This window comes from Phyllobates terribilis, unplaced genomic scaffold (genome assembly GCF_046119375.1).
Source record: "Phyllobates terribilis strain yellow unplaced genomic scaffold, ASM4611937v1 Scaffold_7__3_contigs__length_470593459, whole genome shotgun sequence".
NCBI lineage: Eukaryota > Metazoa > Chordata > Amphibia > Anura > Dendrobatidae > Phyllobates > Phyllobates terribilis.
This window is the reverse complement of record NW_027362767.1, coordinates 158,029,992-158,046,131: the sequence shown is the minus strand read 5'-3', so window position 1 is coordinate 158,046,131 and position 16,140 is coordinate 158,029,992.

Below are 16,140 nucleotides of genomic sequence, written 5' to 3'. Positions count from 1 at the left end.
GTTGCAGGAACAGCAAACGCAGCACCTGCAGAGCCAGCAGAACATGCAACAGCAGCATCGGGAGCAGTTGCAGAGCCAGCAGAACATACAGCAGCAGCAACGGGAGCAGCAGCAGGAGACAAAGACTTCTGATGCAGCAAATCCAACAGCAGCAAAGACAGATGGAACTCCTAGTAGAGCAGATCCGTGGCAGGACAACCGCCCCACTCCCAACTCCTGGTGATGATTCTCATGTGAGGAAAATGTTAAGAAGAGCTTTACAAAAGATGACCCCGGGTGATGACGTCGAGGTGTTCCTGACGGTGTTTGAGTGGGTGGCAGAGTGGGAGAAATTGCCTCCGGAGCAGTGAGCGAAGGTTTTGGCACCATATTTAACATTGCAGCCGCAAGAAAGCCTATTATGACTTTGCCTTAAAGGACGCAAAAGAGTACGTCAAATTTAAAAAGGAGATCTTGGCGCGTTTGGGAATGACTCTGACTGTCAGGGCGCAACGTGTACACCACTGGGCCTATTGCGGTGACAAACAATCTCCGGTCCCAAATGTTCGACCTCCTACACCTGGTCCAAAAATGGTTGCAACCTGAATCTTCCTCCGCAGCACAGATGGTGGCGAGGGTCGTCATAGACAGGTTCATACACTCCCTTCTGAGTTCGGTGCAATCCTGGGTTGCCCAGGGAGATCCTTGTAATGCCGATGACTCGGTGGGGTTGGTGGAAAGGTACCAGGCGGTTGAGAGTTCCTTGTGGAAACAAGGGGTCATAGCCTCTCCGTACTGGGGATCTTAAAAGGGGGTGGACACCCAAAAGAGGAGAGCTAGAGCCACACCTTGGGGGCGTCCTAGAGCTCAGGAGGGGTCTGAGTTGCTGCCAAAGGTCCTACCCCATAGCATAGTATGTTGGAGGTGTCACACCCCAGGTCACATAACCACCCGTTGCCCCATGACCAAAGAGCCAATGGACTGCAGCGCAGGACGGTGCTGTTCGTACTTTGCATATCCTGCCTGCAGTGCTGTTCCTCAACCAGGCAAGGGACCGCAGGCATGCCTCGTGTCGGTGAATGGTATGCAAGTGACTGCTCTGTTAGACTCGGGGAGTTTGGGAACCCTAGTGTGGGCCACAGTTCCTCATCGGCTGGTTCCGGGGAAAAAGGTCGGTGTCCCTTGTATCCATGGGGACGCTAAGGACTACCCTGTGGCCCGAGTGGTCATAGATACAAACTGTGGCGTCGAGTCCCATGAGGTCGGCGTAGTCAAGGACTTGTTGCACCCTGTGATAATAGGGCGGGACTTTGCTTTGTTTTGGGACTTGTGGGAGAAAGGGAGGAAGCCAGGTTGTCCAGGTTGTCTCCTGAAGAAACCTCATCACAGGCCTCCGCCGACAGGTTCCCTTTTTGGGTGCTGGTTGGGGATGAGGAGGAGGCTGCATCTCTGGTGGCCAACATCCCTGAGCTGGAGGGGTCTGGAGGAAACTTTGGAACTGCCCAGCTCAGAGACTTGACTTAAAAAGGGGCGTTTGACAATGTCACTGTTCTGAATGGTGTTGCTCAAGAGCCGGGAGCTGACACCCAATAGCCGTACTTTGCTGTAAATGGGGAGTTACTATATCAGGTCACCAAGCTGAGAGGGGAGGTAATTGAGCAGTTACTGGTGCCATGGCCATACAGGCGCACAGTGTTAGATATGGCCCATACACATGTGTTGGGTGGTCATCTGGGGGTAGAGAAAACCCAGGAAAGGATCCTCCAGAGGTTCTATTGGCCCGGTTGTCACCGAGAAATTGTATATTTTTGTAGGTCATGTCCCACCTGCCAGCTGACCTCCCCAGTGACCCACTTCCGTAGCCCCTTAGTGCCATTGCCAATCATTGAGGTGCCATTTGATCGCATAGCCATGGATCGAGTAGGACCCCTTGTCAAGTTCGCCAGAGGGCATCAGACGTGTCCTTGAGGGTAAATATGTGGTTGCTGAGGTTGGCAACTTCAGTGATGTAAAACCGGGAAAGCATGCTCCAGCACACATAGTGCTGAGAGGGTTAATAGGGCGTATCAGGGCCGGTTTTTCGAGCAGTCATAAGAGACGGGTGGGACTGGCTGCTCACATATCCCCACCCCAGGGCGTGGGTATAAAATGGAGACCCAGTGTCTCATTCAGAGTGTGTGGCTGGAAGTGTGGAGACCTCCAGCGTGTCTGTGCTAAAAGACACTAACTGTGAGAAGGCGAACCCGCAGTACTATATGAACTGTTTATTTTCCTGTTTTGTTACTTTGTGCCGGAGAAGGCTGTGTTTTGTTTCCTTTGAAAGTGCGTTTATGAGGCCGGAATAAACCGGCTTTGGACATTTTAAAGAGACAGTGTCCTGTGCCTACCTCTAATGTGGCTGAGTGAATACAAAACCCTACACCACCTACAAAAAATAGAGAGGTCTGTCATTTTTATCGTAGATACACTTCAACTGTGAGAGACAGAATCTAGAAATAAAAACCAGAAAATCAGATTGTATGATTTTTACATACTTAAATTGCATTTTATTGCATGAAATAAGTATTTCATCACCTACCAACCAGCAAGAGACCACAGTCTCAAACATTACTGTTAGTAACATACTACGCCGTCATGGATTAAACTCCTGCAGGGCACGCAAGGTCCCCCTGCTCACGCCAGCACATGTCCAGGCCCATTTGTAGTTCACCAATGACCATCTGGATGATCATCATGTGGTCAGATGAGACCAAAATATAATTTTTTGGTATCAACTCCACTCGCTGTGTTTGGAGAAAGAAGAAGGATGAGTACAATCCCAAGAACACCACCCCAACCGTGATGCATGATGGGGGAAACATCATACTTTGGGGGTGCTTTTCTACAAAGGGGACAAGACGACTGCACCGTATTGAAGGAAGGATATTAAGAAAAGCGGAGGGCACCACTTAAGTGGTGTTCAACCCGTCACATACAGCAGCACATGATCAAAAATACAGAAAGAAAGAAGTATGTATAGACAGGGATCACCAACATGTAAAATTACTGAATCATTTTATTATACACTTATCTAGACAAACATACCACAGTTAAAAACAATTAAAAAGCACAACGCTTGGACAAAGTAACCAAGTATTAAGTGCTGTTTTCTATTGTATCAAATACTTATTTCATGCAATAAAATGCAATTTAATTATGTAAAAATTATACAATGTGATTTTCTGGATTGTTTTTTTAGATTCTGTCTCTCACAGGTGAAGTGTACCTGCGATAAAAATTACAGACCTCTCCATTTTTTGTAGGTGGGAAATCTTGCAAAATCGGCAGAGTGTGAAATACTTATTTTCCCCACTGTATGTATATGTGTAGCGCAGAGACGCAGACCCCCTCACCGGTGTGGCCCCCGGCCAGAGTGTCCCGCTCCTCCGTCTTCCTCTCACGCTGATGCTGACTGGGGTATGCACACAGCCCGCAGATCCCCGGGCCCTGTGCTTAGGATGCGCAAGCGCTTCCCACATCCTAAAGGGGCCATGCGCGCTGTCCTAAAGTGCCCCCGGCCAATAGCCGAAGGACACTGACTATTTAAGGCACCTCCTCCAACATGGAGGTGCCTGAGCAACGTTGTAAGTTTGTTTCCTAACACTCTTGTTAGTTCTCAGGTCCCAGTGCATGCATCTCCATTTACTTGCCTATCAGCCGTGCCCACCTGCCTGTCTATCAGCCGTACCCACCTGCCTGTCAAAGCCGTGCCCACCTGCCAGTCTACCAGCTGTGCCCACGTGCTTGTCTATCAGCCTGCGCCTTCCTCCTGTCCCTTGGGCATCAGCTGCCATTCACCCGAGGTCAATCCAGGAGTAGCATCTGGTCCACCTTTCTCGTCCCTCCTCGGATCATGGAGCCGTCAAGCCGCTGTACATCCGAGGTCGGATTTGGTGAGGTCCCTAGTCATGCCCCTCCGGGCTCTCCTTGCACCACGGCACAGTGGTTCCACTACCCGTCCCGTTACACTATGGATATATAGATGTATGCGTTTAGACTAGAGTATGTGTGTGTATATAGGTATATGTTTGTGTATATAGTTGTGTGTGCATTGATATGTGAAGAAAAAGCTGCTCCATCACCTCATATATAATAAAATTCCTTCTTTATTGAAATCAATTAAAAAATATTACACGGGTCCATGTCAGTGGTGTATGCAAAGTATCTGTATATATTGATGTATGTGTATCTGCAGTATGTGCATAGAGTATGTGCGTATCTGTATTTGTAAATGTATGTGTGTATATTGATGCCAGTGTATAAGTACAATATGTGTGTATACAGATGTATGTGTATATACAGTATGTGTGTGTATGCACAGTATGTGTGTATGTACAGTATGTGTGTATAGATATATATCTGTATGTACAGTATGTGTGTATAGATGTGTGTATGTACAGTATGTGTATATATATGTGTGTATGTACAGTATGTGTGCGTATGCACAGTGTGTATGTACAGTATGTGTATATATAGATGTGTGTATGTACAGTATGTGTATATATAGATGTGTGTATGTATAGTATGTGTGAATAGATGTGTGTATGTATAGTATGTGTGTATATAGATATATATCTGTATGTACAGTATGTGTATAGATATATGTGTGTATGTACAGTATGTGTATATATACAGTACAGACCAGAAGTTTGAACACAGCTTATTTAAAGATTTTTCTGTATTTTCATGACTGAAAATTGTACATTCACACTGAAGGCATCAAAACTATGAATTACCACATGTGGAATTATATACTTAACAAAAAAGTGTGAAACAACTGAAAATATGTCTTATATTCTAGGTTCTTCACAGTAGCCACCTTTAGCTTTGATGACTGCTTTGCACACTCTTGGCATTCTCTTCAAGAGGTAGTCACCGGAAATGGTCTTCCAACAATCTTGAAGGAGTTCCCAGAGATGCTTAGCACTTGTTGGCCCTTTTGCCTTCACTCTGCGGTCCAGCTCACCCCAAACCATCTCGATTGGGTTCAGGTCTGGTGACTGTGGAGGCCAGGTCATCTGGCGTAGCCCCCCATCACTCTCCCTCTTGGTCAAATAGCCCTTACACAGCCTGGAGGTGTGTTTGGGGTCATTGTCCTGTTGAAAAATAAATGATGGTCCAACTAAACGCAAACCGGATGGAATAGCATGCCGCTGCAAGATGCTGTGGTAGCCATGCTGGTTCAGTATGCCTTCAATTTTGAATAAATCCTCAACAGTGTCACCAGCAAAGCACCCCCACACCATCACACCTCCTCCTCCATGCTTCACGGTGGGAACCAGGCATGTAGAGTCCATCCATTCTCCTTTTCTGAGTCGCACAAAGACACGGTGGTTGGAACCAAAGATTTCAAATTTGGACTCATCAGACCAAAGCACAGATTTCCACTGGTCTATTGTCCATTCCTTGTGTTCTTTAGCCCAAACAAGTCTCTTCTGCTTGTTGCCTGTCCTTAATAGTAGTTTCCTAGCAGCTATTTTACCATGAAGGCCTGCTGCACAAAGTCTCCTCTTAACAGTTGTTGAAGAGATGTGTCTGCTGCTAGAACTCTGTGTGGCATTGACCTGGTCTCTAATCTGAGCTGCTGTTAACCTGCGATTTCTGAGGCTGGTGACTCGGATAAACTTATCCTCAGAAGCAGAGGTGACTCTTGGTCGTCCTTTCCTGGGGTGGTCCTCATGTGAGCCAGTTTCTTTGTAGCGCTTGATGGTTTTTGCAACTGCACTTGAGGACACTTTCAAAGTTTTCCTAATTTTTCGGACTGACTGACCTTCATTTCTTAAAGTAATGATGGCCACTTGTTTTTCTTTACTTAGCTGCTTTTTTCTTGCCATAATACAAATTCTAACAGTCTATCCAGTAGGACTATCAGCTGTGTATCCACCAGACTTCTGCACAACACAACTGATGGTCCCGACCCCATTTATAAGGCAAGAAATCCCACTTATTAAACCTGACAGGGCACACCTGTGAAGTGAAAACCATTTCCGGTGACTACCTCTTGAAGCTCATCAAGAGAATGCCAAGAGTGTGCAAAGCAGTCATCAAAGCAAAAGGTGGCTACTTTGAAGAACCTAGACTATAAGACATATTTTCAGTTGTTTCACACTTTTTTGTTAAGTATATAATTCCACATGTGTTAATTCATAGTTTTGATGCCTTCAGTGTGAATGTACAATTTTCATAGTCAAGAAAATACAGAAAAATCTTTAAATGAGGTGTGTCCAAACTTTTGGTCTGTACTGTATATATACAGTATGTGTGTATATAGATATGTGTGTATGTACAGTATGTGTGTATATAGATCACATGTAAAGCGCCATGGAATAAATGGCACTATAATAATAAATAATAATAATAATATAGATATGTGTGTATGTACAGTATGTGTGTATAGATATATGTGTGTATGTACAGTATGTCTGTATAGATATATGTGTGTATGTACAGTACGTGCGTGTATAGCTGTGTGTATGTAGAGTACGTGCGTGTATAGATGTGTGTATGTACAGTATGTGTGTGTATAGATATATGTGTGTATGTGACGCGCCCCCTGGGCCTGTGATGGCCCAAGCCATGCTGCGTCCACCAGCTGAGGGACTCGGTCAACTCCCAGGCAATTCCAGAGCGTGGCTCAGGGCTCCCTTCTCTACCTTTCTCTGGTCGTCCCCACCAGTGACCCACCTTTGTCCAGCTTCCTCGGGCCTTCTGTTGGCGAAACCTATCTCCGGTTTCCCTGACCCTATGCGGTGTGCTTTCCTGGTGGATGTAGTGAGGGGTCGCACCAAGATGTGGTAACGACCTCCGGTCTTTGGCTGAGGAATCTGTTGCCTCCACCAATTTGGGTTCCGGTACCCTGCTCTGCCAACCCTTCACCCTGTATCTCCTGGGCATATGGGGTTCCTTCTTTACTCGTGTCTCTGGGTCTTTCTCTGTGTTCCTTGCTTCCTTTCTCCTCTGTTCCAGTTCCTTTCTTACTTTCCTTTCTGTTCCTTCTCCTCTCTCTCTCTCTTGGGCCCCGGCCTCCTGACAAGGCCTGCCCGTGGAGCAGAGCCCATGCAGCAGCTCTGCTCCCTGTCACCACTCCTATCTGAACTGACTCCTGACTGAACTGAACTCTGTCCTAAGATGGTGCCCACCTTATATACCTCCTTCTAACACCCGAGCCCAGGTGACTAGCAACCAATGGGCTCCTACCTATGCCCAGAGACCCACCCCTATCTGCTCCTACACCACTGGGTGTACTTTCCCCTCCCCACTCCAGCCAGGGACAGATGCTGTCGTGCCTGCACTCCTGTCTCGTGGGAGCACCGTTGACCTGTCCCTCGGAAATGGGGTGTGTGTGGTGCATGCAGCCTACCGAGTCCTGGTCCACACTCCATCCTTACCCGGGAGTGGAATATCACACCTCTGGTTTGAGGTGCAATACCCCTGTAGCAGCCAAGCCCTCGGGGTGCTACATTCCCCCTTGGTAAATCACAGCACGCCCTCGGGCTGGAAAAGAGTAAAACAATTTAAAACATACAAAATTTTTAAAGCGCACTTGCATATAAGACATTAACTCAAAACTCATCCCTTTATGGGAGGTACTCTTTTCCTTTTAAACGTTACAGGTATAAAACATTTTACTAATGCCACCGGAACTCTTTTTGCAAAAACACTATATAAAACTTTGGCATTACTATTTTAGCAGCATATTAAACTTTTCACATTAAGGCATTTTCAAGTAAAACATTTTCAAACATATTCTTGAGTTCTGGCCGCTGTGCAACTTGCGACCAGGTAAAGGTGCAACAGTCCATTTAATTCCGAGGTAAACGTTGCAGTTTTTGTATAAAACCAGTAGGGGGCGCTTTAGAAAGCGCAACTATTTACAGGGGTGGCCGCTCTCAGTCCTCGGCCAGTGGGGAAGGGGAATGGCTGCTCACAGTCCTCAGCCTGGTTAGGGACAAGGGGTAACTTTCAAACAGTTCCACAACAGTTCCATGACAGTCCCAACGGGGATCACACTCCACTCAGCAACAGTTTCTATACCCTTACGGGTAACTATATACAGTTCCATTTTACCGTTTACTGGTAACGGTGTCCTCCTGATGCTTCCTCCTTGTACTCTTCAGACCCGTCCGGGCCCTCAGGATAGTCCATGTCTGGGCGATACCGCAGCTCCTCCTCTGTTAGGCGGTGGACATGGAGGGTATACAGTCCCTTTGCGCCCTTGTGCCGGGTGTAGGTGACCACGTCGCCGGGGTACAGGTCACAGCCGCGATGTCCCTCTGGCAAGTGGCTTTCAACGTCCCTTCTAGTGACGAAGAGGTCGGTGTCAGCCTCCGGGTCTCTGATGAAGCCCCAGCCGTGCTCCAGCTGGAACTTTACTACGGTCCCGGTGGCTCGGGGACCGCGGATGGCTTGGGAGTCCTGACGGGCTCTATTCTTCTGCTCTGCGCTCTGGGCTTGGAGTCGCTCCTCCCTGATGCGCCTCTGCCGCCGCTCCCTTTCATAGGTGGCCAACTGTTGACGGCAGCAATCCAGGTGACGATCTGCGTCTGCCTGTGTTTCTTGTAGTGCGGGCTGGGCGACTTCCGCGGGCTCCGGAGCCGGTATCAGAGGCTCACGCGGGGGTGGAACTCTCCAGGGCTGACCGCTGGTCAGTTAAGCCGGCCACACCAGGGGCATTCCATCTGGGCCCGTATGCTGGGCGAAGAGATCCGCGCCCAGGGGTGGTATGGCATGGGACCCCCTTTGGAGAGCAGCGCCCGGGGGCACTCGGCCTTGCGACCAGGCCGGTGGTCGTCTGATGGTCGCACCCGGGGAGGGCACAGTCACGGTAGGGGGCGCTGGTGAGGCAGCGGCGCCCGGGTGTACTAGGCCCTGCGTCCCGGCCTGTGACGTCTCCTGCTTTACGGCGCCCGAGTTCAGAGGGCACAGCGCGGGGCGGGGGGTGTCAGCGACACTTGCAGCCTGAGGCCTAGCTGGTGGCGGTGGAGGCGTGGTGTCGGGTACGGTCCCCGGGGCTTTGGGTCCCGCAACGGAGGGTGGGGGCAGGTTGGTGATCTCAGGGCTTGGGGCGATGACGTCCCCGTTACCTGCCTCGGCCTCCGTGGCTTCGTCTGCCACCGCCGGTCCTTCTTCACTGCGCTCAGCGGCAGGAGCGCTGCTCGGTCCTTGCGGGGTCCTCCGCTGGCTGTTTTCGTGCTGCCGGGCCAACTCCTCCTTCCATCCGGCAAACACATCCCTCTGCGCCCGGACCATCCTCTGGTTTAGGTCCTCTAGCGCAGCTCGTGCGCAGTCCGGGTCTCTCGGCAGCTGGGCCAGCAACTCTGTCAGGCTGCAAGGTGGCTCCGCTTGCAGCAGGCTGCGGGCCAGGGTGCTGGTGGGGTTCGCTGCTCCCTCCATCTCCGGGTGCAGCAGCTCCAGACTGATCCAGGCCGCACCCAGCCCCTCAGTTTTCTTTCCTATCTGCCCCCATGGGGGGTGGTCTTGGGGGCATCTGCTGACAGTCACCTTTAGGGGCAGCCCCCCCACGTTGATGGACATCTCCACTGCTGCATTCATAGTTGCCGGGGACGGGCTCCTTCTTTGGCGCCACTCTGGGACCTGGACCACGATGGGAGGCGGTTTCCTGCTGTCTTTTGGTGCGCACATAATGGCGTCCGCTCTGCCAGGGCGGGAAAAACGGATGAAGATGGCGGGAAACGGTCCAAGATGGCGTCTGATGGCGGGAATCTGCTCCGGATGGCGGGAGACTTCTTTTCAAGGTACATGTACAATCTTCTTCAGGCACGCAATACCCGTTTGTGGCGGGTTGGTCACGATCCTGCCGACTACGCCAAAGTTGACGCGCCCCCTGGGCCTGTGTTGTGCAGGGGATACCCGGAGCCGGATCGCTGGGGGTTGTAGTCTCCGTGGCGTTGACCTGGTCCGTGCCCAGGGCGGTCAAACCAGTGGCAGTCTTAATGTAATTGCAAATGGCCGGACACGCCAGCCATGGTTGCGCTGCAGACCGCTGAGGCTGATGTTGTATGCGCAGCCAAGTATGGGATAACTTCCCACGGGAGAAGTATTGCCTCAGGGCAGCTAATGTGGATGATGGGAGTGAGGGTGTGAGTGTCCCAGTACTAATGGTGCTGGTGCGGCGATGAAATACAGAGACTTGTAATTGCAGTTTCCAATGCTTTACTCACAGTTGTTATTCGGTCAATCCTGCAGGCGATGACGGCCCAAGCCGTGCTGCGTCCACCAGGTGAGGGACTCGGTCAACTCCCAGGCAATTCCAGAGCGTGGCTCAGGGCTCCCTTCTCAACCTTTCTCTGGCCGTCCCCACCAGTGACCCACCTTTGTCCAGCTTCCTCGGGCCTTCTGTTGGCGAAACCTATCTCCGGTTTCCCTGACCCTATGCGGTGTGCTTTCCTGGTGGATGTAGTGAGGGGTCGCACCAAGATGTGGTCACAACCTCTGGTCTTTGGCTGAGGAATCTGTTGCCTCCACCAATTCGGGTTCTGGTACCCTGCTCTGCCAACCCTTCACCCTGTATCTCCTGGGCATATGGGGTTCCTTCTTTACTCGTGTCTCTGGGCCTTAAGTTTCGTTCCTTGCCTCCTTTCTCTTCTGTTCCAGTTCCTTTCTTACTTTCCTTTCTGTTCCTTCTCCTCTCTCTCTCTCTTGGGCCCCGGCCTCCTGACAAGGCCTGCCCGTGGAGCAGAGCCCATGCAGCAGCTCTGCTCCCTGTCATCACTCCTCTCTGAACTGACTCCTGACTGAACTGAACTTTGTCCTAAGATGGTGCCCACCTTATATACCTCCTTCTAACACCCGAGCCCAGGTGACTAGCAACCAATGGGCTCCTACCTATGCCCAGAGACCCACCCCTATCTGCTCCTACACCACTGGGTGTACTTTCCCCTCCCCACTCCAGCCAGGGACAGATGCTGTCGTGCCTGCACTTCTGTCTAGTGGGAGCACCGTTGAGCTGTCCCTCGGAAATGGGGTGTGTGTGGTGCATGCAGCCTACCGAGTCCTGGTCTACACTCCATCCTTACCCGGGAGTGGAATATCACACCTCTGGTTTGAGGTACAATACCCCTGTAGCAGCCGAGCCCTCGGGGTGCTACATATGTACAGTATGTGTGTGTATAGATATATGTGTGTATGTACAGTACGTGCGTGTATAGATATATGTGTGTATGTACAGTACGTGCGTGTATAGATGTGTGTATGTACAGTATGTGTGTGTATAGATATGTGTGTATGTACAGTATGTGTGTGTATAGATATGTGTGTATGTACAGTATGTGTATAGATATATGTGTGTATGTACAGTATGTGTGTATAGATATATGTGTGTATGTACAGTACGTGCGTGTATAGCTGTGTGTATGTAGAGTACGTGCGTGTATAGATGTGTGTGTGTACAGTATGTGTGTGTATAGATATATGTGTGTATGTACAGTACGTGCGTGTATAGATATATGTGTGTATGTACAGTATGTGTGTGTATAGATATATGTGTGTATGTACAGTATGTGTATAGATATATGTGTGTATGTACAGTATGTGTGTATAGATATATGTGTGTATGTACAGTACGTGCGTGTATAGCTGTGTGTATGTAGAGTATGTGCGTGTATAGCTGTGTGTATGTAGAGTACGTGCGTGTATAGATGTGTGTATGGACAGTATGTGTGTATATAGATGCATGTATGCATTTATGATATGTATGTAGATGTACAGTGTATGTGTTTGTCCTCCTCCATGGCTTGTGTTTCTTGATTTAGAGGTTTATAGCCGTTTCTTGTTTGTGATTACATTTCATGGAAACCCTGAGCTATTTACCGTCAGTAACAATTAGTATAATTGAATCTGCAGATTTTCGCACTCGGCCGTCAGCAATGTCTATGTATTTGTGACTCTGGAAATTTAATAACAAGCAGTAATGAATGTTTCCAATATTGCCATCCAGTGTCCAGCACCTCATCTGTACGGAGCCTCGTGGAACTCGGTGTCCTGGCATTAAACACCTGGATCATTCCACACCTAGACAAGAGCGAGAAACTGGCACACAATGCCAGGCGGGGATCATAATGGCCAACAGCAAACAGAATGGGGACATTGTTCCTGTATATACGGTCAGTGGTTTGCAAGGAAAACAAGTTGTAATGGAAGATTCACAGGTCGGAGGTAGAAAAACAATAACCCCCTCCAGGATTTCTATGTTATGCAAGTAATTGTCTTAAAGGAGACCTACAAAATGAAAGGGGCCTTTAGAGGACATTACAAATCTGAAATCCGTTTTTCAATATCTCAATGCAATGCTGGGATATCCTTAATTGAAGTTACAGGCCTAAAGCTTGAGGCTGCACTACTGAGAGATTCTGGAACAATGTTGTCACAGATTTGAATTTCCTTCTATAGTAAAGTCCCTCCCTATAATGTCAGTTGGAGGCAGTTATTCACACAGAAGTTGATTTGAATCTACACAAGGTCTCCATGACGACACGGCACAGATCAGAGTATCTTTCAGTAGTGCAGCCTCAGGCTTTGAGCGTTGAATTTCAAATTATAATATCTGGGCCACGAAGTGAGATATTACAAAGCCGTTTTCACATTTTTAATGTAACTAGCTGTGTCTTTCATTTCATGTTCGGTACTTTTTAGTATGACATAACTATTACTAACAGAGGGATTTATAGGTCTAATCCTGGAGAAGGGCCAATGAGTGTTTATGGGTTCTAGCCACTGCCGGAATATATTTAACCCTTTCCTATTAAATAGGGCTGAATGCATTGCTGCTATATTCTACACCCCTCTCTCCCATCAGTGGCGGCCTATAGATATTCAGTAGAAAAACCGACTGAAGCACGGAGGCTGCGGCCATGATGTCACCGCTGCTATAAGGAGCCCATTCCCTTATACTGAGGAATAAAGTCAGAATGAGCTCTTGTCTCCAGACCCCTATCAGAGCGGGCGGCATTAACCCCGTCTGCTCCTCCATTATGGATTGTGTGACGCCATCTTCATCCACAACGCAAGGAGACAGCTTGTGTCCGCAGGATAAAATCCACAGCAAGCCGATAGGATGCATCACTGAATGCTCAGCAGACGGTATCACACAGGAGAGGATTAGATACACGGCTCAGCAGACAGTATCACACAGGATAGGATGAGATACACGGCTCAGCAGACGGTATCACACAGGAGAGGATTAGATACACGGCTCAGCAGACAGTATCACACAGGAGAGGATTAGATACACGGCTCAGCAGACAATATCACACAGGAGAGGATTAGATACACGGCTCAGCAGACGGTATCACACAGGAGAGGATTAGATACACAGCTCAGCAGACAGTATAACACAGGAGAGGATTAGATACACAGCTCAGCAGACAGTATCACACAGGATAGGATTAGATACACGGCTCAGCAGACAGTATCACACAGGATAGGATTAGATACAGGCTCAGCAGACAGTATCACACAGGATCGGATTAGATACACGGCTCAGCAGACAGTATCACACAGGATCGGATTAGATACACAGCTCAGCAGACAGTATCACACAGGACAGGATTAGATACACGGCTCAGCAGACAGTATCACACAGGATAGGATTAGATACACGGCTCAGCAGACAGTATCACACAGGATAGGATTAGGTACACGGCTCAGCAGACAGTATCACACAGGACAGGATTAGATACACGGCTCAGCAGACAGTATCACATAAGATAGGGTTAGATACACGGCTCAGCAGACGGTGTCACGCAGGATAGGATTAGATACACAGCTCAGCAGACAGTATCACACAGGATAGGGTTAGGTACACGGCTCAGCAGACAGTATCACACAGGAGAGGATTAGATACACGGCTCAGCAGACAATATCACACAGGACAGGATTAGATACACGGCTCAGCAGACGGTATCACACAGGAGAGGATTAGATACACGGCTCAGCAGACGGTATCACACAGGATAGGATTAGATACACGGCTCAGCAGACAGTATCACACAGGATAGGATTAGATACACGGCTCAGCAGACGGTATCACACAGGAGAGGATTAGATACACAGCTCAGCAGACAGTATAACACAGGAGAGGATTAGATACACAGCTCAGCAGACAGTATCACACAGGATAGGATTAGATACACGGCTCAGCAGACAGTATCACACAGGATAGGATTAGATACAGGCTCAGCAGACAGTATCACACAGGATCGGATTAGATACACGGCTCAGCAGACAGTATCACACAGGATCGGATTAGATACACAGCTCAGCAGACAGTATCACACAGGACAGGATTAGATACACGGCTCAGCAGACAGTATCACACAGGATAGGATTAGATACACGGCTCAGCAGACAGTATCACACAGGATAGGATTAGGTACACGGCTCAGCAGACAGTATCACACAGGACAGGATTAGATACACGGCTCAGCAGACAGTATCACATAAGATAGGGTTAGATACACGGCTCAGCAGACGGTGTCACGCAGGATAGGATTAGATACACAGCTCAGCAGACAGTATCACACAGGATAGGGTTAGGTACACGGCTCAGCAGACAGTATCACACAGGAGAGGATTAGATACACGGCTCAGCAGACAATATCACACAGGACAGGATTAGATACACGGCTCAGCAGACGGTATCACACAGGAGAGGATTAGATACACGGCTCAGCAGACGGTATCACACAGGATAGGATTAGATACACGGCTCAGCAGACAGTATCACACAGGATAGGATTAGATACACGGCTCAGCAGACAGTATCACACAGGAGAGGATTAGATACACAGCTCAGCAGACAGTATCACACAGGATAGGATTAGATACACGGCTCAGCAGACAGTATCACACAGGATAGGATTAGATACACGGCTCAGCAGACAGTATCACACAGGATAGGATTAGATACACAGCTCAGCAGACAGTATCACACAGGATGGGATTAGATACACGGCTCAGCAGACAGTATCACACAGGATAGGATTAGATACACAGCTCAGCACACAGTATCACACAGGATAGGATTAGATACACGGCTCAGCAGACAGTATCACACAGGATAGGATTAGATACACGGCTCAGCAGTCAGTATCACACAGGATAGGATGAGATACACAGCTCAGCAGACAGTATCACACAGGAGAGGATTAGATACACAGCTCAGCAGACAGTATCACACAGGAGAGGATTAGATACACAGCTCAGCAGACAGTATCACACAGGATAGGATTAGATACACGGCTCAGCAGACAGTATCACACAGGATAGGATTAGATATACGGCTCAGCAGACAGTATCACACAGGATAGGATTAGATACACAGCTCAGCAGACGGTATCACACAGGAGAGGATTAGATACACAGCTCAGCAGACGGTATCACACAGGAGAGGATTAGATACACAGCTCAGCAGACAGTATCACACAGGAGAGGATTAGATACACAGCTCAGCAGACGGTATCACACAGGAGAGGATTAGATACACAGCTCAGCAGACAGTATCACACAGGATAGGATTAGATACACAGCTCAGCAAACGGTATCACACAGGAGAGGATTAGATACACAGCTCAGCAGACGGTATCACACAGGATAGGATTAGATACACGGCTCAGCAGACAGTATCACACAGGATAGGATTAGATATACGGCTCAGAAGACAGTATCACACAGGATAGGATTAGATACACGGCTCAGCAGTCAGTATCACACAGGATAGGATTAGATATACGGCTCAGAAGACAGTATCACACAGGATAGGATTAGATACACGGCTCAGCAGTCAGTATCACACAGGATAGGATTAGATACACAGCTCAACAGACTGTATCACACAGGATAGGATTAGATACACGGCTCAGCAGACAGTATCACACAGGATAGGGTTAGATACACAGCTCAGCAGACAGTATCACACAGGATAGGATTAGATACACGGCTCAGCAGACAGTATAATACAGGATATGATTAGATACACGGCTAAGCAGACAGTATTACCCAGGATAGGATTAGATACATGGCTCAGGAGACAGTATCACACAGGATAGGATTAGATACATGGCTCAGGAGACAGTATCACACAGGATAGGATTAGATACACGGCTC